At 49.5% G+C, this 24,734-nt stretch overlaps 1 protein-coding gene across 1 annotated transcript in view; it reads left to right on the forward strand.

Moving 5' to 3' along the window:
- Positions 1-24,734, forward strand: part of LOC134433444 (zinc finger protein 271-like) — a gene marked incomplete at both ends in the record, with an annotated part of 174,067 nt that overhangs the window by 113,751 nt on the left and 35,582 nt on the right. The gene's annotated exons all lie outside the window — the stretch shown is intronic.

Genomic DNA, 24,734 nt, shown 5'->3' on the forward strand with positions numbered 1-24,734 from the left:
CCCTGGGCATGTCCAATAAAGGTGAAAATATGTGGGGAGATTTGTTAGGAAACATTTCAGCTGTGATGCCAACAGTGGCTTCTCTCCTGGTTCTGTGTGTTCTAGACGAGTAATGCAATGGTTGGCTCTGACAATTAAGAAGCAGATGTTATGTGGATGTTCAAATGTGTAGTGATGGTATTGTAATATATCCTCCCATAGTCCTCTTTCCCGTCCCCCTTGTAACAGCCTGGGTAGTCAGGACATTTGGGGAGGGCTGGCTTGTGACCAGCAGGCAGGGTGTAACAACACCTGACCTCCAGTCAAAATACAAGAAAGTAATCTCCACCAATGGACAGGACAGAAAGAGTTGACTGACAAAACTTATAGAGGGGCTAAGGGTATAAAAGGCAGAGCATCGTTTTTGTAGATGAGCACATGGCTGCTAGTCACAGAGACTCCCAATGCTGCAATTTTTCCTTATTCAGTCCTTTGTTAAGGTTTACTAAGCCTTTAAAATGTTAAAAGTGAGAGTCATTTCTCACATGTGCAATGCTGTGGGCCATTGTCTTGGTCTGGTTTCCTTTGCTTGTGTCCCATCTGAGTGCTCAGCTGGGGTACAGGCTGTAGGTGCTTGGGGCACCCTTGGAGTTCCTATTGGATCCCTGAACAACAGGGTTTGGCCCATGAGGGGAATTTGTGCTCCTTTGTGACAGAGGAGAACTTCCCAGGCTCTTTTGTGTTTGCTGTAGGGAAATTGCTTTGTAGGGTTATTGCTTGGCATAAATTCACAGACCAACATGGAGCGTTTGCTTTGTGATGTCAGGGCATGGTTGCCACCTTGTTGTAGTGACATCAGAAGGTTGCCTTGGTGCACAGAAGGCCTGAGTGTCAGAGCAGCCCTAGTGTTTGTTCAGTTGTGAACTTTTCTGGCTGGGGAATTTGTCAGTGGGTAGCTGCCCACTGACAAGATCATTGTTTTTTCTATTATTTATCTAACTTTCAAAAATGACTATGTTTCACCAACTGGCCATGGCAGCTTTTGCTGTATATGGCATTTCTTTCTCCATGTATTACATGACACACTTCACCCATAAGTAGAGGTTTCCCTTCTACTAAGGTTTGGATGTAACCTAACCTGGCTTTTGTATGTATTCCTGCTCTTTCTTGGTGGCTGAGTTTCTGATTTTGAAACAGAAAGAGCATTAGGATGCCAGTGGTTTGGTAAAGCTCCTGTCAAGAGGTTCAGCTAAAAAGGGTGTGTCTGTAGCCACAGGGGCAGCATTTGCAGGGGAACCTGCAGGGCTTCCGTTCCCTCCACAGGAGAGTCTGTGGCAGCAGAGTCTGTCAATTCCTCAGGTTGCTGGGACAAGCAAGACACCTTTGAAATTGTAGACTGGCAGAGCTTCTTGGAAGGCCTTCTAAAAACTCTGTAGTTGTTCCCAGAATTCAGAGAAAGCTTATTTCTTTTTAACTTTTGTCATGAAAGGATTTGACTGTCTAACTTAATAACCTTTTACTGAGTGCTAAATAGTTATTCCCTTTGAAAGGTAGTGCAAAATCTAAAGCAGTGAGTGTCTGCTCCTGAACCCTAGAGGTGCTGCTGTGCTCTTCCACAATAGAACTGCCACAGCTCAGGGGAATTTTGGGAAGCTTTTCTGGGCAACTGTTTCCTGCAAGTTAATCAGAATTAGTGTGTTTAACTGACCAGAAAAAAAAAAGAGTACCTGAAGGAGAGGATTTTAGAAGCTGTTTTATGTGTTTGGTAGAACAGGAGCATTGAGTGTTAATGAACAATTTGAATTTTCTTGGTCATATTTGTATCCATTTACTGGCAAAACAGGCTGAAGCGTAGGCACAAGCAAGAATATTGTCCTGATCCCTTGCTGGATGTGTAAATGAAATGTGTCTGCTGGAGGGATGTTGTGAAACGGGAAATCATCTCTGTTTGGGTTGACTTGTTCTGTGGGATTCAGCAGCCCAGGCAGTTTTCTGACAGCATCTGGTTCATTTTCCCTTCCCACTACAGGTCACCTGAAGCGTGTATTCAGCAGTGCTGAAGATCCTGAGGTGAGTGAGAAAGGAACATTTCATGCTCCTGGTGTTTAAGAATTGTGGAGCAAGCTGAGAGCTTGGCCAGTAGCAACAGAGTGTAGACAGCCAGCTAGGAAGGCTGAAAGAAAATCCATTTTCATGCCTGAAGAAAAATAACAAAGTGCGAAATGGATATTTTAAATTTCTATATCAGAGCTTTGAAGAACTACAAACCTAGTGTTGCAGAGAGAACCTTGCTTGCTGACGACAGATAGGGTGGAATATTTACATAGGAGCAATTTCCTGTACAGTTGAATTAGACCATTTTAATTTAGTCAGAGTCCCTTAGAATTCTATTCCTATCAAACTTTATGATATCTGCTTAGAAGATATCGTTGTAGAACAGGAAGGCCATCTTGCAATGGTGCCTGCAGTATCTGAAGTGCAATGGGCACCTTTGTGGCTGGGGAGCTGCGTGGGCCCAAAGGACGCAGGGCTGGCGGCCGTGAGCAGCTGAAGATGAGGCAGCGTGGGGCCAGGGGGCCAAGAAGGCCAAGGGCACGGTGGCTGTGCCAGCAGCAGTGGGGCAGCAGGAGCAGGGCAGGGAGCGTGGCCTGTGCTGGGCAGCGCTGCGGCCACAGCTGGAGTGCTGTGTGCAGCTGTGGGCCCTGGGAAGCAGAAAGTCATGGAGGGGCTGCAGCGTGGGCACAGAGGGACAGGGGAGCTGGGCAAGGGGTGCAGCACAAGGACAGGGAGGAGGTGCTGAGGGAGCTTTAGCCTGGACAATGGGGGCTTATGAGGGACCTTCAGGCAGACTTCCATAGATTCCTGCCTTGGATCCATAGAGCCAGTACTCAGCACAAGGGCTGTTTCCCTGCCAAACATCCCTTCACTGCATCCAAGTGCTTTAGACACTGGAGTGGGTAACACTTTCATATTTTGTTTGTTTGTTTGCTAGAAGGAGAAGCGTTGTATAATTTCTCCTTCTCCAGGGAGCTTTTTCTCAGTCTTTTCTGCCCTTTTCCAGCACTGGCAGAAACACATCACTTTCAGGCTAACAGCTCCCGTCTCTTTTGGCAGCCCAGGGAATCAGTGTGTGTTGCGCTTGGAAATTGAGCAGGAAATCAATGCCCTTGCATTCCAGCTGGTGCTCAGAGATTAGAGGAGCTGGGAGGGGCTGGGCTGCATTTCTGATTCCAGCCACTTTAGCACCATCAGTGTGGTCGAGTCCAAGAGAAGAACTTGCTCGATCACACATGCACAAAGAGTGCAGTTCCCGGTGCAGTGCTCTGGGTCTGATTGCAATCCATTAGGACCTACATGCTCCAGATTCCCCAAGAGTGTGGGTTACTGAAGCAAAAGGAGAGCAAGTTCAGGATTGTAGTTGAGCAGGGCACTGGCTACCAAGTTCTGATGTGTGTAGCAACAGAGAAGACAGTAAAGAGAGATTTCAGTAATGAAATCTATCTATCTATCTATCTATCTATCTATCTATCTATCTATCTATCTATCTATCTATCTATCTATCTATCATTTACATAATTGAATCTTCCTGGCTCTGGTCCAAGGCAGTTGGAGGTGCAGAGCTCACCTAAAGCATCCCTTTCAGGAGAAGATTAGAGACATGTTCCCTCGACCAATTCTGAGCAGGCAGAGATGTTTTCCCCTCCAGATATTTTTTTCCCCTCAGAGTTGTTTTCCTCCTCCAGCCTCTTCTGCCCTCAAGTCCCCAGTTAATTCTTTAAATTTCTGCCTGTCCTAGAGAAGTGCAACCATTCCATGTTTAGGTGGTGTTTGGTGACTCTGGTCACACATGCATTACGGGACACATGGTTTCCTTCACTGGCATCCCCAGGGCTGTGTAACTGCATTCGTTCATGGGGCCTTAGGAGAGTCTTCTCTTTCCCTCAGCAGCAGCAGCAGGGAGCGGTGGCAGGGTCAGGACCAGGAGGAAGAGGTGGCTGCCCTGGCCCTTTGCTCCCGGGCCCCAGGCCAGGAGGGCTCTGGCTGCAGCAGGGCGCTCTTCGGGCAGCCCCTGGCAGCCTCTGCACGGAGCACGGCACGCTGCCCTGTCCTGCTTGTGCCACTTTTCTTCAGCAATACCCTAGCTCCTCCTCACAAGGAAAAAACTCCAGCAATCTAAAAAGAGATCATTCAAGTACAGTTCTACCTGCCTTTGCATTGTAGTTCAGGGCATGTATTTTTTTGTCTATAATTTCATTATTTTTATGAAAACATGCATTCATATCTTCACATTTTTGTGGTTTTAATTCATATAGCTAAACACTGTGTTTTAAACTCTTGATTTATTGCAGTTGGTAATTTTCAGTCAGTATATTTTAAAATGTCACCAAACAACACCTTTTGGGTAGTTTTTCTCACTCTTAAAAAAAACCCCATAAGCCATTTTAGTCTCTGTCTCTCCAAGTTGGTTCATATCGGCCTATTTTAAATCAGAGCTACAATACTTTTATAGGATTTAGAGAGGTCCAATAAAATGCACACCAGTGATTCCTCTTGTGGAATATCATGGCCCTACCATAAATCCTCTATTTACTTTTTTTTCTCTCATTAGCTCAACTGCAAACACATGTTTAGTTGCAAAATTACAAGATAAGCAAAATCAAAAGGATGTGAGGGGGCTTTGGGAGCTCCTTGCTGATCTTTCTGCTTTTTCAGCTGAGCAAGTCCCTGATCCAGGCAAAGAGATTGCACTTAGTGCTACACAACCATTTGGCTGGAACTCTGCTGATTTCTAGGAACAGCTGGAGGCCTCTGTCTCCCCAGGATGTTTTGGCTGAGCCAGGCTTTGCTGGGTTTTGGCTGCAAATACCATTGCCCTTGCTCTCCTATATCCACAATACCATGGCTGGGAAAAAACTGCCACGTGGACCATCTTCCAAAGGCACTTTGGTCTGGAGTTTGTCAATGAACGAGAGCCTCATCCACTTCCAAACCACATGAAAAAAATTATGAAAGAGAACTTCCCATCCTTAACAAACAACTGACAATTCACAAGTGGATCTAGAGCTTCTTTACAGAATGAAAAGGAAGGCAATCTTCCAATGGAGTTGTGCTTTCGGGAGTTTTTTTCTGACTCCCACTCCCAGCTGGCACTGGAAAAAGTCACATCTCTGCAAGTGTCAGCATCTTCTGTCTGCCATCAGTTGTTTTGCTGCAACAATCAGAACAGGCATCAGACTGGAGAGAGGCTCAGCTGATGCTAGGAACAGGAGCTGCCCCGAGGAGAAAAAAGACATGAACTTTTACCTCCCAAACCCATCTCCCCAGAGGCTCAAGCAGGATTCCTCTGGTTCCCAGAAATACAAAGAAATAGGGCTGAGAAGACCCTTTGCAGCTATGTGTTCATGCCCAAGACTTTGCTGAAGGCATTTGGGTTTTGCCTTTTTTTCTTTCCTATCTTTTCTGTATTCCTTGCACATCAATTTAGAGCTCTGTAGGCGACTCAATTTGGGACTACTTTTCCCAGTCCTTTTCCATGGCCTTTGCCTAAGCAGAAAGACAAACTTCCAGAGCTCCAAGCGCCAGGGGGTAGAAGGCCCCAGTGTTATCTTGGTTCTTCCTGGGACAGACCCCTCCAGGGAGATGGTGGACTCACCATCCCTGCAAGCCTTTGAAAGAAGATTGGATGTGGCACTCGGTGCCGTGCTTTAGTTGAGGTATTAGGCCATAGGTTGGACTCGATCATTTTTAAAGTGTCTGTCTTCCAAGCCTGTGATTCTGTGATTCTGTGACTGAGGCAGCTTTTCCTGCAGCCCTGGAAAGGGCTGCGGGGGCCCTTGGCCAAGGATGGGGATCAGGGCTCATGGAAAAGAAGCAAAGGGCAGAAGGTGAAGGCTGACAGGGCAGAGCTGCCCCAGCGCGGCGCAGAGCGAGCCTCATGACCTCCTCACTGTCCCCGATGGTGACCCAGGCATGGGATGCAGCATGGGAACAGAGCCTGTCACTGCTCCCAGTGCCCTGCCCTGCTCTTCCCTGCCTGCCTTGCCCTTCCCTGTCCTGCTGGATCCTGATGTGCTGTGCCGAGCTGAGCCGAGCCCGGCCAGCGGTCACGCATTTCGGGAATGACCCACCCCTGTGCCGGCCGCTGGTGTAATGAACATACCACTTTGTAACTTTGACTAGTTAGAGAGTCTTTGTCCCTGATTTTCAGTTTTAACAATTCAGGGAGCTTTTGTTTTCCATGACAGAAGTAGAGTTCCTGCAAAGGGAAACACACCCAAAAACTAATAGTGACCCAGCCTTCCCTTTGCTTCCCTTTTCCTTCCCTCACTGCTACACCGCGCTCTCATACCAGGACCTCAGTGCTGCCTCACCTGAGCATTTAGAGCTGCCTCCAGGCCTTTCCAGGCTAAGTGCAGGTACTCAGGATTCTGAGGTTTTCCTAGCTTCTTGGGAGAAGGTGTTTGCTTCATCTGGACTTCTTGGGGTTTCATCGGAGGAGCCAGGCACAGGCAAATTTTATCTCCACTGTGAGCTCTTGATTCTTCTTGTTCCCATGAAACTTAAATGCCAGCCTGAGCTCATTGTTCCTCTGGTTCCCGTAGACCCTCACAACCCTTCCATGACCTCTCCAGAGAGGAGCAGCTGCACATCTTCAGAGCAGCAGTTGCCAGCCCGCATCCCATCAGGTAGGGAAAGAGCTTCTACCCTTGCTTTTTAGAGAGTTATTTTAGGCAAGAGTTAATACACAGATCAGTGTTCTATTTGTCCTTGATTTTCTATAGTTTAAATAATTTTTCTGCTGACCTATCTCATGACTTCTGCTTAGCTCTAATCACAGTTCTGCTGCCTCTGGGGCCTTCCTGTTGCAGCTTTCCCCAAAACCCTCTAATTTTGTGGATTCCCACAATTCCCCCTCCTGTTCACCTAAAAAGAAACCTTCACAATTATGTTGTTTATTACTTGTGTTTCGTAGCCTTACTGTAATATTTCTGCTTATTACCTATTTAAAGCATTTTCTCGCTTGCACTAAGCATTGCTATATTACAACACAGCAATTTTAATGCTGTGGAAGTCCAGTCAGTTCAAAGGACATAAATTATGCCTGACAATAGTTAGAAGTCATTGTTCAAAAAAGTCTTGTTGATTCACAGGTCTTAATTCAAAACCTTCCTCCATGTCCATACCTTCATCGACCATCTCTGTGAGATTTTGAGAACTCTCTGTGAATCCATTTCCTACCTCTCTCTCTCTTGTGTGATAAAAACTTCTTTGATAGTTTTGTCCATCATTTGTCACACACACCAAAGTATGCAAGGTGTGACTACTAGTATCCCTACCAAAACCCCCAACACATATAGAGACCTATTCTACAAAGTTCTGTTAGCCAAGGTGCAAAGCTCCATTCTTGGAACAGATCATCTAACCATGACCCACCATCTTCTTTAATTGGAGCTGTCAAATCTTTCAGCTTTTTTATGCTTTTGTGGATAGATTCAGAATGATCTGACAAGTTCGTACAACATAGTCCTTCAAATTCCTCACAACCATGCCCATATACCAGTAAAAGAAAATCAATTGCTGCTCTTTTGAAGGGTAGCAGGTCTGACAACACTATTAACATCAGTCAACATATCACTGATTGCAGTGGATGTGGCATTAGTTTGTTTACTCAGCCAACATTCAATCCAATCTTACTGTTTCAATGCCACTGCTGAAGCCAGTTGGGGTAAAAACAAACCTGCTGAAACTCTTTTTGCAGCCCACCAAGGCATGAAATCACTCTTACGGTTTTCATTATAATGACAAGCAGATCTTGTTCCCCTTAGTTTCTTCTTAATGACTGCCTTGGCACTAGGTGCTATCACAGTGAGCATTCCAATGCTACATGGGCCACCCTCAAGGTGTGATGATGGATTGCCTTGCCAAGCCCAATCTCCACAAATGAACAATATCCCTTGGGCAATTGTGGTGGATATTGGTCAGCCTCAGAAAGCACATCCCAACTTTTTGAATAATTACACCAAAAACCTAGGTTTCTGTGTGCAAAATTATGGGGAGTAACATTGTACTTTGGAGGATCACGTTCTCGCTAATCATTAGCTATAAATGTAAGGCAAAAATCTATTGTTAAAGAACCAAGGATTTCTAATTCTTGGGGTTCAGGAACTGCTTTGGAAAGTTCTTTGGCCCAAACGTTCCAATTCAATACAGGATTGTTTCCATTGTCAATTTCACCAGGCTCACCGTTGGATTGCTTTTTGATCAATGGCAAATCTTTTACGGGCACACCAACCAGACAGGTTGAGAAAGGCTTTTCTGGTTCCGAATGAGACAAACATATGGTATCCGAGCCTGCTGCCTTAGCTAAGGTCAACCAGACATTTGGTTTTGGTGGTTCAACAGGCAAATCTGCACGACAAGAAGCAATTAAAACCCACCAACACCAGCATATAATTTGATTTTGCTCTATCTTTTTCATGACATAATTTTTTGGCAAAATCCTCACATATATATATCAATTTTAAAACTTTGCTTTTAAACTAAAGATAAGATTTCACCTTTCAGATACAATAGATGGGATCTAAGCTGTAACAAAAAAAAACCAGCCCTTCAGGGCTCCGTCCCATCCCATCGTGTCCCATCCATCCTGACAGTCTCACAGGGCTGCTGTCCCATCAACATCTGCTCTGCTCCAGTGTAAAACAGGGCCCAGCATGGTGCCGGGATCATCAGAGAGCTGAGGTGTGTGCTGGAATTCAATGCCCTCCCCATCCCACAGCAGCCCTGCATTTCCCTCCTGCAGCCTTGGTCTCCAGCACAGCCATGGAGGCTCTTTGGGCTCGGGACTGTTCCTGCAGCCCCCAAGGGCAGCTGAGCTCTGCCTTTGGCACAGTCAGGCCTGGCCAGCGCAGGCCATGCTCAGCAATTGCTTGTGTGTGCCTGGCCTTGCTGTCAGCCCTGGCAGCGGCTGTGGGGCCCCTTTGTGGCCCTGTGCTGGCCCAGCCATGGTGGCCCAGCCCCTGTGCAGGCCCAGCCCAGGCCAGGAGCATTGCAGCTGGGAATGTCCCCTGTGCCGTGGTGCCCACAGCAGCCTTGGGGCTCTGTGCCCCATGGCCTCCCTGCTGGGCAGCCTCTGCCAGCTCCTGCAGAGCCCATGGCCCCTCTGGGGCTGAACAGACAGCCCTGCCCCAGGCTCTGCCAGCCTCTGGGCCAGCAGAGAGGCAGTCAGGGCTGGCCATGGCCGGGAACAGGACCTGAGCCCTGCAGGAGGATGGAGCTGGGCCACAGCCAAACTCAGCCCAGGCCAAAGCTGGGCTCAGCAGCCAGGGCTGCCAATGCATGGGCACAGAGGCTGGTGCTGACAAATGTCCTGCACCCCCTCCCTGCTCTTTCCATGCCACCAAGTGCACAGAGCAGCCTTCTCTCTGGGCCACTTGCCTGTTTGCAATGCCTTGCACAGGCGCTGGCCCTGCCCCACAAGGCCTGGCCTGAGTCCTGCCCCTGCACGCTCAGCCAGGCTGAGATGGACACTGATGGTTTCTGGGCCAGGCTCTCTGAGCCAAGCCCAGCTCCCTGCAAGCTCTGCCAGCTGCCCTGAGCTCTGGGCAGCACCAAGGGCCTCTCCCCAGCCCAGCCCTGCCGGCTCTGGCCCCACAGCTCTGCTCAGGCCAGGCTGCTCTGGGCACTGCCCCACAGCCTCAGCCCCTGGCAAGGGCACAGCAGCAGCTGCAGCTGCCACAGGACTCAGCCCCAGCCATGGGGGAAGATACTTGGCCAAGGCCAAAGGAGGCTCCCTGGCTGCCCTGCTCTCCTCGGGCTGAGGTGCTGAGAGCTCTGCAGCCCCTGCTGCCAATCCCATCTACCCAGGGCAGCACAAGAGCCCCAGCCTTGGGGCCCTCAAGAGCTGCTCCTGCTCCAGGCCCAGGGCCCATGCCAAAGGTGGGGCAGCCACAAAGCTGTGCCCATTTCTGTTCTTTGCTGCTCTGATGGGGATTGGTTCTCAGCCACTTGGAGTTTGATGATGAATTTTCCTCCTGCAGAGGCCTCTTCTTTCTTGAGCTCTTCAGTTCAGGAATTCACGGGAAAAGGCTCATAAACATTTGTTCAAAACACCTGAACAAGAAAAGCCACAGGGAATACTCCAGGTTTTCAATTCTTTCGTAGTTAATTAGACACATTTCTGAAGTGTATTCAAACTGAATATACTGTATTGAAAACAATGAAGAGAGAACTGATTTATCCTGTTAAATTTTCTTTTCCTGTTTATAGAGTGATTTCAGCAATGTCCAATGGATATTGACCCCAGCACCTTCTAATGCAGTCTGAATAAATATTAAAATCAAGAGCTTTAAAGCTGATGATCAGTAACGCTTTGTCCCCACCACTTACCCACAATTTCCCTCATCCAAACCCTGAGAATCCTCTGGATCAGGAACAGGTAAGATACCATCCCTGGAAGTGTATAAGGAAAGACTGGATGTGGCACTCAGTGCCATGGTCTGGGTGACAAGATGATGTTGGGTTCCAGGTTGGACTTGATGCTCTCCAAGGTCCTTTGCAGCCTGGTTGATTCTCTGATGATTGTGACACTAAGCAAGGCCCTGGGGAAGCAAGGGGCCATTGTGACACTAAGCAACGGGCCTGGTAGCACTAAGGGGCCAATGGTGACACTGTGTGTGACATGGCAGCACAGAGCCAAGGGGCCACTGTGACACTGTGGGGCTGAATGGAAGCAAAGAGTCCATGGTGACAGACAGTCTGGGTCCTGCTGGAACCACAGAGGCCACTGTGACCCTGCATGGCCTTTTGGAACCAAGGGGCCATTGTGCCACTGTGGAACCAAGGAGACCCTTGGGAGAGCGTGGGGACAATGGAATCAAGTAGACAGCATTGCAGCATTGCAAGGACTCTGGGAACTGAGGGAACAATTATGACACTGTGGTGCCCCATGGAACAAAGGATCCCTGGTGATACTGCAGGATCTTGTGTCGCCAGGGCTCCACACTGCAGCACCAAGGAATTCATTGTGGCAATCTGAGGCCTCATGGAACCAAGAGGCCACTGTGACTCTGCAGGGCCTTGCGGTATTACAGCGTCCTGAGTGGGTCGCTGGGGATGGTGAGAGAAAGACGGTGAAGAATCTTGTTTCTTGATCAGAAGGCTGGATTTATTGATATATGATATATAATACATTATAACTATACTAATAGAATAAAGAGAGAAGTTTGCAGAGCTGCTAGCTAAGTTAAGAATAGAAAAGAAGAAACTATAACAAAGTTGTGTCCAGGGACTCGGTCCCCTGCTTGTTCCTGTGATTGGCCGTTAATTATAAACAAGCACATGAGACCAATCACAGAGGCCCCTGTTGCATTTCACAGCAGCTGATGATAATTGTTTACATTCTCTTCTGAGGCCTCTGCCTTCCAGAAGACGCAGAAATCTGAAAGAAAGGATTTCTGTGAAAAAATGTCTGCGACATTATGGAACCATGCAGAGCATTGAGACGGAGCTGGACCTGGTGTCATGATGGGGCCATTGTGACACTGCAGGGCCCCATGGAAGCAAGGGGCCAGTGCAGCTCCTCAGGGACTCCTGGAATGAAAGAAACATGTTTGAAACCATGGTGGCCCTTGGGAACAAGAGGCCATTGTGACACTATGGAACCAAGGAGAGCATTGCTGCACTGCCAGACCTCGTGGAACCAAGGATCCACTGTGACACTGCAGGGCCTTGGGGGACCAAGGGCAATTGTGACACTGTGGGGCTCAGGGATCCAAGGGAATTTGTGACACCAAGGGGCCCATGGAACCAAAGGGACATTGTGACACTGGGAGGCCTCATGGAATCGTGGAGACAATGGGACACTCTGGGGCCCAATGGAACTGTGGGGACACCAAGATGTTTGGGAGTGTGGATCACCTGGAGGGTAGGAGGGCTCTGTAAAGGGCCCTGGACAGGCTGGATCCAGGGCCCAAATCCAACAAGGTAAGGTTTAACAAATCCAAGTGTCAGGTCCTGCACTTTGGCCACAACAACCCCTGCAGTGCTGCAGGCTGTGGACAGTGTGACTAGACAGCAGCCAGGCAGAAAGGGACCTGAAGGGACTGATGGACAGCAGACTGGACATGAGCCAGCAGAGTGCCCAAGTGGCCAAGCAGGCCAATGGCTCCTGGCCTGGATCAGGAATGGTGTGGCCAGCAGGGGCAGGGCAGTGATTCTTCACTTGTGCTAGGCACTGGCTGGGCAGTACTTCGAGTGCTGTCTCCAGTTCTGGGTCCCCCAATTTAGGAACGCCATGGAGGGGCTGGAGCATGTCCAGAGAAGGACAACAAGGCTGGGGAGGAGTCTGGAACACAAGTCCTGTGAGGAGTGGCTGAGGGAGCAGCTGGGGTTGTTTATCCTGGAGAAGAGGAGGCCCAGGGCAGACAAGGTCGAGTCAGGGCACAGGTTGGGCTTTATGATCTCCAAAGACTTTTCCAACCTTGCTGATTCTGGGATTCTCTGAAACCACCCTTGGAGCAGTTGCAGGAGGAGCCCTGGGCCTCCTCTTCAGAAGCTCCAGCTGCCCAGGTCCCTCAGTTTCTCCTGCCAGCCCCAAAGCCCATCCTGTCAGTCCTGCAGAGCCTCTGCAGCTCCTCTTCACTGCCCAGAACAGGGAGCCCCAGAGCCAGACACAGCAGCCCAAATGTGCCCCCCTGGCCTGGGGTGCCTCTGGCAAGGGAGCAGCACCAGGCACTGCAGGAGCCTGCAGACAATTCCTGCAGCACTTGTAGGATGATCCTGCTCCCCAAGGGACATTCCCATTGTGCCAAGTAAGGAACTGCAATGGGGAGTGGGGCCAGAGAGGGAAGGGCAAACAGGGATGGGCTGTTTGCAGGGCAGGGAACAAGGCTGTGTTATAGGAAGAGATTTGTAGTAGGAAGAGTAAAGAAAGCAAAGGTGAAGCCAAGGAAATGCTCAGGGCAGTTTGGAGGTGGATGCCAAGCAGCCCTGGCTCTGAGCAACAGCGTCTGCAGTGGGACAGGAACCTCCCAGCTGATGGGAACAAACTTTCTGGCTGACTGCAGAGGCCACAACAAATCCGAGTGGTTTCCCTGGTGTCCCCAAGCCCTTGCTGGCCCCAGGGGCTGATGGCATTTGTGCTCCCTCAGGTTCATGTCCCCACAGCAACAGCATGGGGGTGCTTCCCCTGCTCTTTGCAATGCAAACAGGGGCTGCTGAGCCAGTGCTGCCATGTCTGTGCCTGCAAGGATGAGGCACCTGTGTGAGCTGGGGGAGAGGCCAGGCCTGCAGAGGGGGGATGTTGTTGGCAGCTCCATCAGGACGCTCTGGGACGCTGCCCTGGGCTGTGCAGCGCACTGTGGATGGATCAGCCCCTGCTCTGCTGCTCCTTCCCATCTGCCCCAGGGCCCTTGCAGAGCCCCAGCCATGCTGTTTGCCCCCAGCCTGCCCACAGCCAGCCTGGGGCTGCTCACGGGGCTTTTCTGTGCTGAGCATTAGCCTGGGTGTGTTCTTGAGAGAGCCTGGGCAAGGAGCCTGGAGCCCCCAGAGCCTCGCCTGAGGCGTCAGCGCTGCCCCAGCAGTGCCCATGGCTTCTCCCTGCTGCAGCCCCAGCACTGCCACCCCCAGGACTGTGCTTGGCCCCGAGAGCACTCAGGCCCTGCAGCAACACCAGGGCCACCAGGGCAGTGGGGCAGGGCTATGGCAGCAGCACTGGCAACACCAAGTGCTGCTGCTGCTGGGCACAGCTGCTGGGCCAGCACTGATCTGCCCCCAGCTCTGCACACAGACATTGCTGCTGCAGCCCTAGAGAAAGCAACAAATGAGCAAAAAGATTCTGCAGTTTTCTGTAGAAAACTTTTCTGGGAGTGATCATCATTTCATTTAAAGGCACCAAGAGTGCAGCCCCTCATTGACACAGTCTGTGGCCACAAGGAAGGTGGACAGAAAGAAAATGGCCAATTGCCCAAACAATGAAATTTCTTTGTGACAATAAGAAAAAAGTAAAACAAAGGTAAAGAAACTCTGTAATGAAACCAAGAAGAAGTATCAAGTATTAATTTTATTATAAGTGAATTGCAAACACAGGCCTGCAGTTTAATATTTCCAAAACCATCCAGTCATCAGTGTCCACACTGCAGCCTTGAGCTCCTGGTTCCTCAGGCTGTAGATGAGGGGTTCCAGCGCTGGGGGCACCACAGCGTACAGAACTGACAGGGCTAGATCCAAGGATGGGGAGGACATGGAGGGGGGCTTCAGGTAAGAAAACATGGCAGTGCTAATGAACAGGGAGACCACGGCCAGGTGAGGGAGGCAGGTAGGAAAGGCTTTGTGCTGTCCCTGCTCAGAGGGGATCCTCAGCACGGCCCTGAAGATCTGCACATAGGAGAAAACAATGAACACAAAACAGCACAATAATAAATTACCAGTAACTACAAGAAGACCAAGTTCCCTGGGGTAGGATTTGGAGCCGGAGATCTTGAGGATCTGTGGAACCTCACAGAAGAACTGGCCTAGGGTATTTCCACGCCACAGGGGCAGGGAAAATGTATTGTCTGCGAGCAGCAGAGCATTAAAAAAGGCACTGGCCCAGGCAGCGGCTGCCATGTGGGCACAAGCTCTGCTGCCCAGGAGGGTCCCGTAGTGCAGGGATTTGCAGATGGACACGTAGCGGTCGTAGCACATGACGGTCAGGAGGCAAAAATCTGTCGTAGCATAAGAAACAGAAAAAAAAACCTGGGCAGCACATCCAGTGTAGGAGATGTTCCTGGTGTCCCAGAGGGAATTGTGCATGGCTTTGGGGACAGTGGTGCAGATGGAGCTCAGGTCAGCGAGGGCCAGGTTGAGCAGGAAGAAGAACATGGGCGTGTGCAGGTGGTGGCTGCAGGCTACGGCGCTGATGATGAGGCCGTTGCCCAGGAGGGCAGCCAGGGAGATGCCCAGCAAGAGGCAGAAGTGCAGGAGCTGCAGCTGCCACATGTCTGCCAATGCCAGCAGGAGGAAGTGGCTGATGGAGCTGCTGTTGGACATTGGCAGTGCCTTGGCACACAGATCTGTATAAAAAGTATCCATGGAGTAGTTGGGTTTGGAGAGGACTTTAAATATCCTAACAGCCTGGGGGCACTTTCCTCCCAACTGCCTGCCCAGGGCTCTGCTGCCTGGAGCTTCCCCTGCCAGCAACTGCTTCCCTATGCCCAGGGCTGGGCCTTGCCAGTGCTGCCAAGGCACAGCCCAGCCCTTGGGGCTCAGCTCTGCCCTGCAGACCCCTCCCACCTCTGGCACTGCACAGGGGCAGCTCTGGCTCTGTCGGCTCTGATTGCAAAGTCAGAGAACCCTGAGGAGGCTGGAAAATTGCCACTGATGGCGCCTGTGAGGGGTCCTGTGCTGATTTCTGTCACTGCATTATTCAGATCTGAAAAAAAGGTGTTTTTTTCTCAGCCTGAATTGAGAGATTAATATCTATGGGCAATTTCCCATCCAGGCAACTGAGGGCAGTAGGTAAAAAAAGCAGAAATTCCTCTTTTATGCAGCCCCTGCCTTGCTGTGCTACACGTATAATGTACTCGGAAATGTTCTGCAGTTAAATATCATGCAGGATCAATTCTGAACAATGCAGCATCCTCCCTACACAAGGAGAACACTTCCAAGCTTGACCAGGTGTCTCCTCCCACCCAGATCTTGTCCCCCAGCACTGCCAGGGCTGGCTGAGAGCGTTCCCTGGCAGACAGCAGAGTCCCTGCCCCAGCACAGCGCCCTGGGCTGCAAGACCCTGCTCTGCAGGACAGCCCTGTGCACCCCTGGCTGCTCTGCACAAGAGACAATCAGAGAATATACTCAAAGGGTCTGCAGGCATTGGGATGTTCCAGCTTTAGGAGATGGCTCCAGGAGCTGCAGCTGCATTGTCCTGCAGCCAGAGGTTCCTGTGCCAAGAGCTGGCAGTGATTGTGCCCCAGGCACTTCTCAGCACCTTCCCAGCCCTGACTGATTGAAGCTCTCTGTGCCTCTGTGCTGGGCCCGGGGTGGCTGAAGGCAGTGCCCCAGCCCTGCTGGGCAGGCAGAAGAGCTGCTCATCAAGAGAAATGTGCTTTTGAAGCTCTTCTGTGTTACCAGGAGCTGCCTCTGTGCCAGGAGCCCAGCCCAGCTCAGCAGCACAGACACAGCACAAGGACTTTAATGAGCCTCTGGGGCTTTGTGTTCAGGCCCTGAATATCATTCCCTGAGAGGGAGCTGAAGAAACCTCTCCAGAACTCCAAGTCAGAATTCAACTCCAAACTTTCTTGGACTTTTAATGGGTCCCACTGAGGTTAACGACTGAGAAAGTGTCCCCAGGCCCCAGGCAGATCAGAGAACTGGAGGCAGTGATGACAGGTGGGGACAAAGAGAAGTCAAGTCTTGGTGCCATGGGGCACAGCAGGGTCTGTGCCACCAAGGGCTGTGAGGAGACACCTTGTCGTGAGGCCCTGGGGCCTCCTGGCACAACCCCAGCCAGGCTGGGCACTGTCAGCCCTTTGTCTTGCCCTCAGCATCCCCCGCTAGCCCACATCCCAGTGGCCTCAAGGATCTGCTGGAAGGATTCCCTGGGGAGCCTTGCTCAGGAATGGCCCTGGGGGCTCCTTAATGCTCCCAGGGACTGCCGATTTTTCAAAGGACTTTGGCTTTGGCTTTTGCCTTGACGTCCCTGAGAGGTTTGTGCAATCCTAGACCTCCAATTATCTGTTTTAATTAGTCCCTGGAGAGCCTTTGTCAGTAACAGCACTCAGTGAGGCTCAGTAATGCTTCAAGTTACTTCAGTTATTTTAAGGTACTTGGTGCTTCCCTTTTGATACTGACTATGTGAGATGTTTGTGCAATCACAGCCCCAATTATCTACTTTAAAAAGTCCCTTGAGAGCTTTGTACCTACACTCAGTGGGGCTCATTAATGCCTTGAGATACTCAAGCTTTTTAAGGTAGTTTATGGATTTAGGAATACTTTCAGGTACTTTTAAGGATTTTCCTTCCTACACTGAGTCTCTAAGATCTTTTTGTGCCTTCCTGGCCTCCAATTCTCTCCTCCAAGGAGTCCATGAGCAGCCTGTGTTGGGTATCATCTTCCCCTTTTCCGTTTTACAACAAAGATGGAACTGAAAGAATTTTGTAACACTGTTTAAAAGCAGCCAAACAAAGATGGGAAAATTAACAATACAGGAACAACCACTAAGAGAGTTAAATGTCCTGTTTTAGCTAGACATCATCCAACCCTTTTGTCCATTGCATTGGAAGAGGTTATTGAACGAGTCTTTGTTTTCCACTTGAAGCTTCTTGAACCCTTTCTTCAGTGCCTGAATGCACTTGTGGATTGACTAGCTGTGGCTGGAGAGGTTCATGCAACACATACCCTCAGAGTCTACACAGCCATGCCCATGTGCCCAGAGTAAAAATTTTATCACTGTTCTTCAAAGTGGCACGTCTGATGGCCCCTATGTCTGAGAGCAGGCCACTCAATGTGAGGGAGGTAGCATTGGTTTGCTTATTTAACAGGCACCCAAGATGGTCTAATTGTCCTAAAGCTTTAGCTGCTGCTACCTAAGGTAGTCCACACTGGGAATGCTACCATCCAATACCTGGATTAAAGCTTGCAAAGCCATCTCTTTGATATCATCCAATACTTCTCTGAAGATACTTGCTGCTTGATCATCTGGTAGGTGTTGCCTTCTGATGCAAGGCAAGGCAACCTGGCTCTGAGGAAACGGCACAGCGACCCAAACTCTCCAGGGTCACTCGGGCCAAGAACACACGCAGGCACCAGTATGGTGGACGGTCCAAGGCCCTTATTGTCCTGCCTCGTCGGGTTTTATACTTGGGAAAGTTTTTCTCTACGTCAGGGTGTCTTACCTTACTGTAATTGGTTAGTAAGGAGTAGAAAGTTACTAATGTTAGGGGGGACTACATTCTTGCGTGATCCCTTATCAGTAGGCGTTAGGGGGAGAGGAATCCTGCTGCTTTCCGTGACATCACGAGATTTTCCGAACGCCTGACCCTATCTACTACAGGTAGGCTGTGTTGTCCTTCTCTAGCTAGATGGTTGATTGTCAATTCTACCCTTGCCTCATTATTAACATAGTCTGCTATTAATTGATTTAGTAAACACTTCCGTCTCCCTTCCCACAGGGTGTATTCTGTAGGTGACAAGAACATGGTCATATCATAATATATTTTAAATCATAGGGAGTTAAGATGTGCTGTAAACATGGCCCTCATTTGTCCATTAAAACAAGGTAAGTCTTTTCTATGGTCTTTAACTGCCCTACACAGATCCTTGATTTGCTTGTAAACCAATGGCTGATACCTGGGATTCTGCCCCCTACTTTCATAAGATACCAGGACAATGAAGAATTTCGAGACTATTTGCCAGTCTTCTTCTTTTCCCAGGGATCTTCTGGGGTTGAGGGGTGAGGTGGCTCTGAAGAGTCCAAACTGTCCTCTGGGGAGGAAGATTAACTCAGAGCAGAAACATTCAGATTAGAAGTAGTGTGACAGTGGAGCTTAGTATCTTTGATCCTGGGGTTATATTGTTGCTGGAGGCAGAGGCAAAGGGAACTGCCATTTTGTCAGGTGTTGGGGAGGAAGGGCCTTGATCAGGATAGCAGACTTCCAGGCTGGCCTTCTGGAGGCATGGCCCAGGGTGGATGTGGAATGATTGGCAGTGGGGCATGACCCACAGTTCTGGGGGTGGAGTCTGGAGGTTCATTCAGGGCAGAAGAGAAGGTTGTGGTAGCAGGAAGTGGAGGACCCAAGATGGAGGGAGGATGGTCAGGCTCAAGGGCATCTGGAAAAATTTTAATAATCCACTTCACGATTGATTTTAATTTTTTCTTTGAATATATTTGGGCATGATCGTGAGAATTAACTTAAAGCATCGCTGTATGCTCCTTTCTACTTTGGGAATCCGGCTGTCCATTTTTCTCTTTCTCTGCCTCAGGTAGAACAGCCACTGGAGCACTTCAAATCAATTATGGGATGTGGATGTGTATTATAAAAACACAGTGGCAAAATGGGTGATAATTGTCCTGCATTTCCCCAAACCCACCTGCAATCCTACGCAGGTGAGACCGTCGTTGTCCCTGGGGATCCTGGCCAAGGTCCCTCAAAGCAATGATGAATCTTTGGGCCCAGTACAATCAAAAATCCCGGAGAGCGCTGGTCTATCCATCAGCTTACCTCAGCTGACATGACTGAATATCAGGGTCTCAAGGTTCAGGCTACAAGGGTCTCAATGAGGTTGGCTGTAACAAACCATTCTGGTTCCCTAACTTCACGGCAAGGGTGGTGAAAATGAAAAGAAGCAGATGCTGGGGAAGAGGAAACAGGAAAGCCTTATAAATATGATTGCCTGGCAAAAGATTTTGAGAATATGGAAACTATAAGCGAGATTGAAATGAAAGCAAGCTTTGAAATACCAAGCCTTAGTTACTGAACAAATGGAAAACAATAGTGTGGCCAGCTGAAGGTAATCTTCTTTTGAAGAAACAATACCTCCTGCTTGCAGACAGGTCCAAAGGTCAGAGAAGACCCTACTAGTATGGCAGAAGATGTCCAAAGAGTAGTTTTTATGGTTTAAAATGTAACACAGTATGGTAATGTAATGATTCTAATAGTCTGTTTGTAAATGCTAAAGGATTTGTATCTTGTATTATATTGTTTAGTGAAAATTAGAATATGCAGCAGAGAAGAAGATTTATTGTATTGTAACGGGAACTCCCCTCCTCTTTTGGGCATCCATTTTGGGCGCCTCTTCTGAGCTTCTCTTTCGGGCCTGCTCTGAGCTGTGGCTGACAGTTCTAAACAAGGCTCCTGCTGCCACACCCATTGCAACAAACCCCAAGTTCCAAGACCTGGCTTCAGAGATCTTTCATCTCCGTCTGTCCCAACCGTCCTACCTGCCAATGCTACAACAAGCAGGATCAATGGAGTTGCTCAAAAAGAACTTTAGTAACAGGCTGAAAAACAATTAACATGGAAAAGTTGAACACAGTATGAGGGGTGGGATTCAAAGACCTGAGGTAAAGGCGAAGCAACAATATATACACTTGAGGGTAGAACACTCTAGAACAATAACCATATAGGTGACACAAGTAACCAGTAGGGGAGGAGAACTTGGACAACTTAGCATAACAACACTAAAGGCTTATGGGGGAACTCTCAAACTCACCCTAAGTTAAAGAAATGATTCCCAGGGCTTGAAACTCGCGCCAGTTCTACCAGTGTAAAATCTGGCTGACTCTGAGTTACAGCCGGGCCAACTCCCACACTGCTGGTTTGCTCTGGTCCTTTGGGACTATGTGGCCCAAGAGAGCCACAAAGATGTCCTGGGTTCCACAAGGCTCTACAGTGTCACAATGGTGCCTTGGATTCATGGTGCTCTGCAGTGTCGCAATGGCCCCTTCATTCCACAAGTCTCCCAAATGTCCCATTGGTCTCCATGGGAAGGAAACCATGGAGCCCTCATGTTTCAGGAGCTGATGAACAGCAACCACCAGAAGCCAAGGCAAGACCTGTCTGTCCTGGCAGGTTTGCTTGGACCAACTCTTGGATATTTGAAATTATGAATGTGGAGTCCTAATTTAAAACATTTGTGTCTGGAGAAGAGGGATGGGGGTTTCTTCATAAAAAGAAAAGCAGAGAGCCCTTTCCAGTGTTTGGAAAACAGGTGAGTGCTGCCCCTCAGGAGTCAAAGACCAGCCAGACTTGTCTGTCCTGGCAACTTGTCTGGCAGGAATACTTGGATACACAGAAATTTGGAGGTGGAATACTAATTTTGGCCATGGATACCTGGAAAAAATGGACAGTTCTTTTCCATAAAAAGAAGAGCCCAATGTTTCAGGGGCAGATGAGAATGGCCTTCCACATTCCAAGGTCAGCCAAACCTGTCAGGTGACCCCAGGGAAACCAAGGCAGCCACACCTATTTCATGTTGCCTTGGTTCCACAGGGCCCTGCAGTGTCACAATGGTTTTCTTGCTTCCATGATGCCCTAAGGTGTCATAATGGCCCCTTGGTTAGTCAAGTCCTAAAGGATCTCAATGGTCTCCATAGTTCCACAAGGCCCCACAGTGTCCTAATGGCCTTCGGGTTCCATGAAGCCTTGCTGTGTCACCATTGCCCCTTGGTTCCATTGGAGCTCAGTAGTACAACAATGATTCCCTTGATTCCACAACTTCCCATAGTGTGACAATAGCCTCATGGAAGCATGGGACCCTACAGGGTCACAATGTTCCTTTGGTTCCATGGGGCCCCACAGTGTCACAATGGTCTCCATGATTCCATGGGGCCTTGCAATGCCACAATGCTCTCCATGGATCCACAGCGCCCCGCAGGATCACAAGAGCCCTTTGGCTCCACAAGGCCCTGAAATGCAGCAATGGCCTCTTGGTTCCACAAAGCCCTGCTGCTTCACACTGGGCCCTTGGGACCATGTAGCCCAAGAGAGACACAAAGATGTCCTTGGTTCCATGAAGCCCCACAGTGTCACAGTGGTCCCTTGGCTCCATGCTGCTCTGCAGTGTCACAATGATCCTCGTGGTTCCACAAGTTCCTACAGTGTAACAATGCGCTTTTGCTCAAAAATGCCCTGCAGTGTCAAAGTGGTCTCCATAGGAAGGAAAGAACCGAGCCCCAGGTCAGATGAGAGGCAGTCCCGAGAGGCTGAGGCTAGCCAGAATTGATTGTATTGGCAGATTTTGTTTGGGAGCAACCCTTGGATATAGGGAATTTTAGAGGTCGAATCCTAATTTTGGCCATTGGAGCCTAGACAAGAAAGACTGTTCTTTTCCATAGAAATGGAAACCCAGATCCCCAGTGCTTCACAGTCAGATGAGAAGTGGCCCTTGGCGTGTCAAATTCAGGGGGACCTGTCAGACAGTCCCCAGGAGGCCAAAGCAGGCAGACCTGTTCCATGCTCCCTTGATTTCATGGGTCCCTATACTGCCACCCCATACTGTATTCTCCTTGATTGCATGAAGTCTTGCAATGTCACAATGGCTTCTTGGTTTCATGAGCCCCAACAGAGTCACAAGGATCCATTGGTCCCACGCAGACCTGCTGTGAAACAATGGCTCCTTGTTTCTATTTTAAATCAATCACAATCAAACCTCAGTTTGATCATTCATCCTTGCTTCCATAGGGCCCATGATTTGCACAATGGGTTCCTTGATTCCATGATTCCTGGATTCCACAGTCTCACCATAGTTTCCTTGGATCTCCATTGTCACAACTGACCTATGGTTCCATGAGGTTCTGTAATGTCACCATGGTCACTATCAGAGGCTGGATGAGATCAATGTCCCGAGACACCTTGGGATGCTCGGAATGCCGGTGTGGGGCCAGGGCTGGGGCGGGCCTTGGTTTGTGGTGGCACAGAGCCCCGCCCCCGGGCCAGCCCTGGCAGAGCTGTCAATCACACAGCCGGAGGAGTGATAACTTTCACAGACTTGCTTCTGTGGCCACTGGAGCTGACAGGTCGGTTAGCTGCTCTCAGAGTGACCGGTGGAGACTACGAGTCCTTCCACTCCCAGGTTCTCTATGAGAATCCCGAGTAGTGGCTCCGTCTGCGGCGTGGTGATGCAGGCGAGAGCAGGACTGCGAAGAACTGTGGTAAAGGAATGAAGGAGCGGACATGCATGTGGATGCCATGGCGCTTTATTTGACCCAGGCAGGGCCAGTGACGGTGTCAGGGAAAAGCCGTTAGGGAGGCATTTGAAAAGGGGAAGGGGGTAATGGAAGGAGACACGAGGGACCAATGAACAAAGCCCAGGGGATGAGCGAGAGACACAACTAAACCAATAGGAAGGGCCAAGGGGAGGGAAGAGGCTCGGGAGAAAAATCATATGCTAGGTGAGGAATGATTGACATAAAAGATTCTCGACATAGAGGGGATGGTTACAATGATTGACAGGTAACAGGTGGGAGGAACAAACCATTAGGATGGAGAACGTGGGGGGAACTGAGGGTCAAACAAAAAACTTAACTTATGAAAACTAACCAACTTTACAATAAACCCATATAAAACACACACAATGCTACAATTTTCTGCTGATTGGCAGAGCTGCCAATCAATAATACAACAGGCAGAGCTGGTGCTACTCTGACTCTGACTGGGCAAGTGACTGGCAGTCCCACCTCAGGGGCAGGCCCATGAAGGTCCAGGGGGTTAAAAGCCGGAGCACGAGGCCAACCTGTGGTCTGGATCCTGCCTTCTAATGGGGTTCCTCTGTCGGCAATGCTGGAACCCCAGCAGTTGGCACCTATGTGCGTGTCTTTCTGTAGATCTTCTGTCTTTCTGTTCTCTATTTCTTCTTCTAATCCTACTTACCTGGAATATTTTTGAGTAACTAAACATCTTAAGGGTAAATGTTTTTAGGTTAAATGGGCAAAGTAAATGAAGGCAATGCTTTGATAAGAGTTTTATGTTGAAGGGGATGTTGTATTAAATGCTTTGCCCAAGTTCCTTGATTGTCTCTATTTTGCCAGTAAAATTTTGTGTAATTTTGACCTCTTAGCTCAGTTGGTTAGGGCAGGGTGCTGGTATCACTGAGGCTGTGGGTTCAATTCCTGAGTGGGCCATTCACAAGAGCTGGACTTGATGATCCTTGTGGGTCCCTTGCTATTCTATTAAGAGTATTCTTTAGCATCTGTCCGTGTTGAGAATATCTGGTTGGTGTTTCTCCTGTCCACCAAACTCAAGGGAAGGAACCTTTCGTTACCCCCAGCATTTCAGTGTTCTGGGGTGTTCCAGCCCTGCAGGCTCACAATGGCCTCTTGTTTCCATGAGGCCCCACAGTGTCCCACTGGCCCCTTGGTTCCATGGGCCCCAAAAGTGCCACAATGATCCCCTTGGTTCCAACTCTTCCTACTGTGTCCCATGGGCCATTGGTTCCATGAGGATCTGCAGTGTCACAAAGGTTTATTACATTTGTCCTTGCTGCCCCTCACATCCCACTGCCCCACAAACAGCCCCAAGCCACCCGTGAGGGACAGGCCCTGCTGTCCCAGGCTGGGCTCAGGGCTTGGCCTTTCTGCTTCCCCCAACCAGCCCAGGCCTTGCTCAGCATTGCAGTTCCCTGCTCAGAGCCTTTGGCTCCCTGCAATCCTGGCCTCAAGGATCTGCTCTCACCAGGCCCTGGGCAGCCTTTGGCACTCCCTGCCCTTACTGGGGCCCAGTGATGCTCCAAGGGACTTGGACTTTTTCTGCTGATTCCTTGAGCAGCTTCTTCAGCCTCCTCTCAGTGCCTGAGGGTGCTGGACTCAGCCCCAAACCCACCCTGGGGCTCAATAAAATACAGAAAGCCCTCAGGGGCTCTTTCTCTTCCTTCAATTGTCTTGAACTCTCCAGTACTTGAACAGCTGATGGGAGTCAGTTTGGAGTTCTGTTAAGGAGGAAGACTTCGAAGTGCACCTCATGACATTTTTTGTTTACTAAATGAATCTTTTTTTATTTTCCATTTCAGAGAAGAGCCAATAGAAGCATTCCCTAGATGATCTTGATGCTGAATGTCTCCTTAGGAGGTCTGTGCATGGAAAAGAATGAGCTCCTTGAGGGCTGACCCTGTTTGGACAAGTTGCTCCTCCCCCCAGCCTCACCATGTCTGACATGGCCCACTGTGCCCTGCAGCAGAACCTTGTGCCCTGAGCTCTGCAGCTCCATGTCCCAGCCCATTGCACCATGTCCCCCCTACTCTCATCAGGGCTCTGCCTGCACACAGGCCCAGGAGAAGTTTTC

The sequence above is a fragment of the Melospiza melodia genome, unplaced genomic scaffold (genome assembly GCF_035770615.1).
Source record: "Melospiza melodia melodia isolate bMelMel2 unplaced genomic scaffold, bMelMel2.pri scaffold_18, whole genome shotgun sequence".
In the NCBI taxonomy this organism is placed as follows: Eukaryota; Metazoa; Chordata; class Aves; order Passeriformes; family Passerellidae; genus Melospiza; species Melospiza melodia.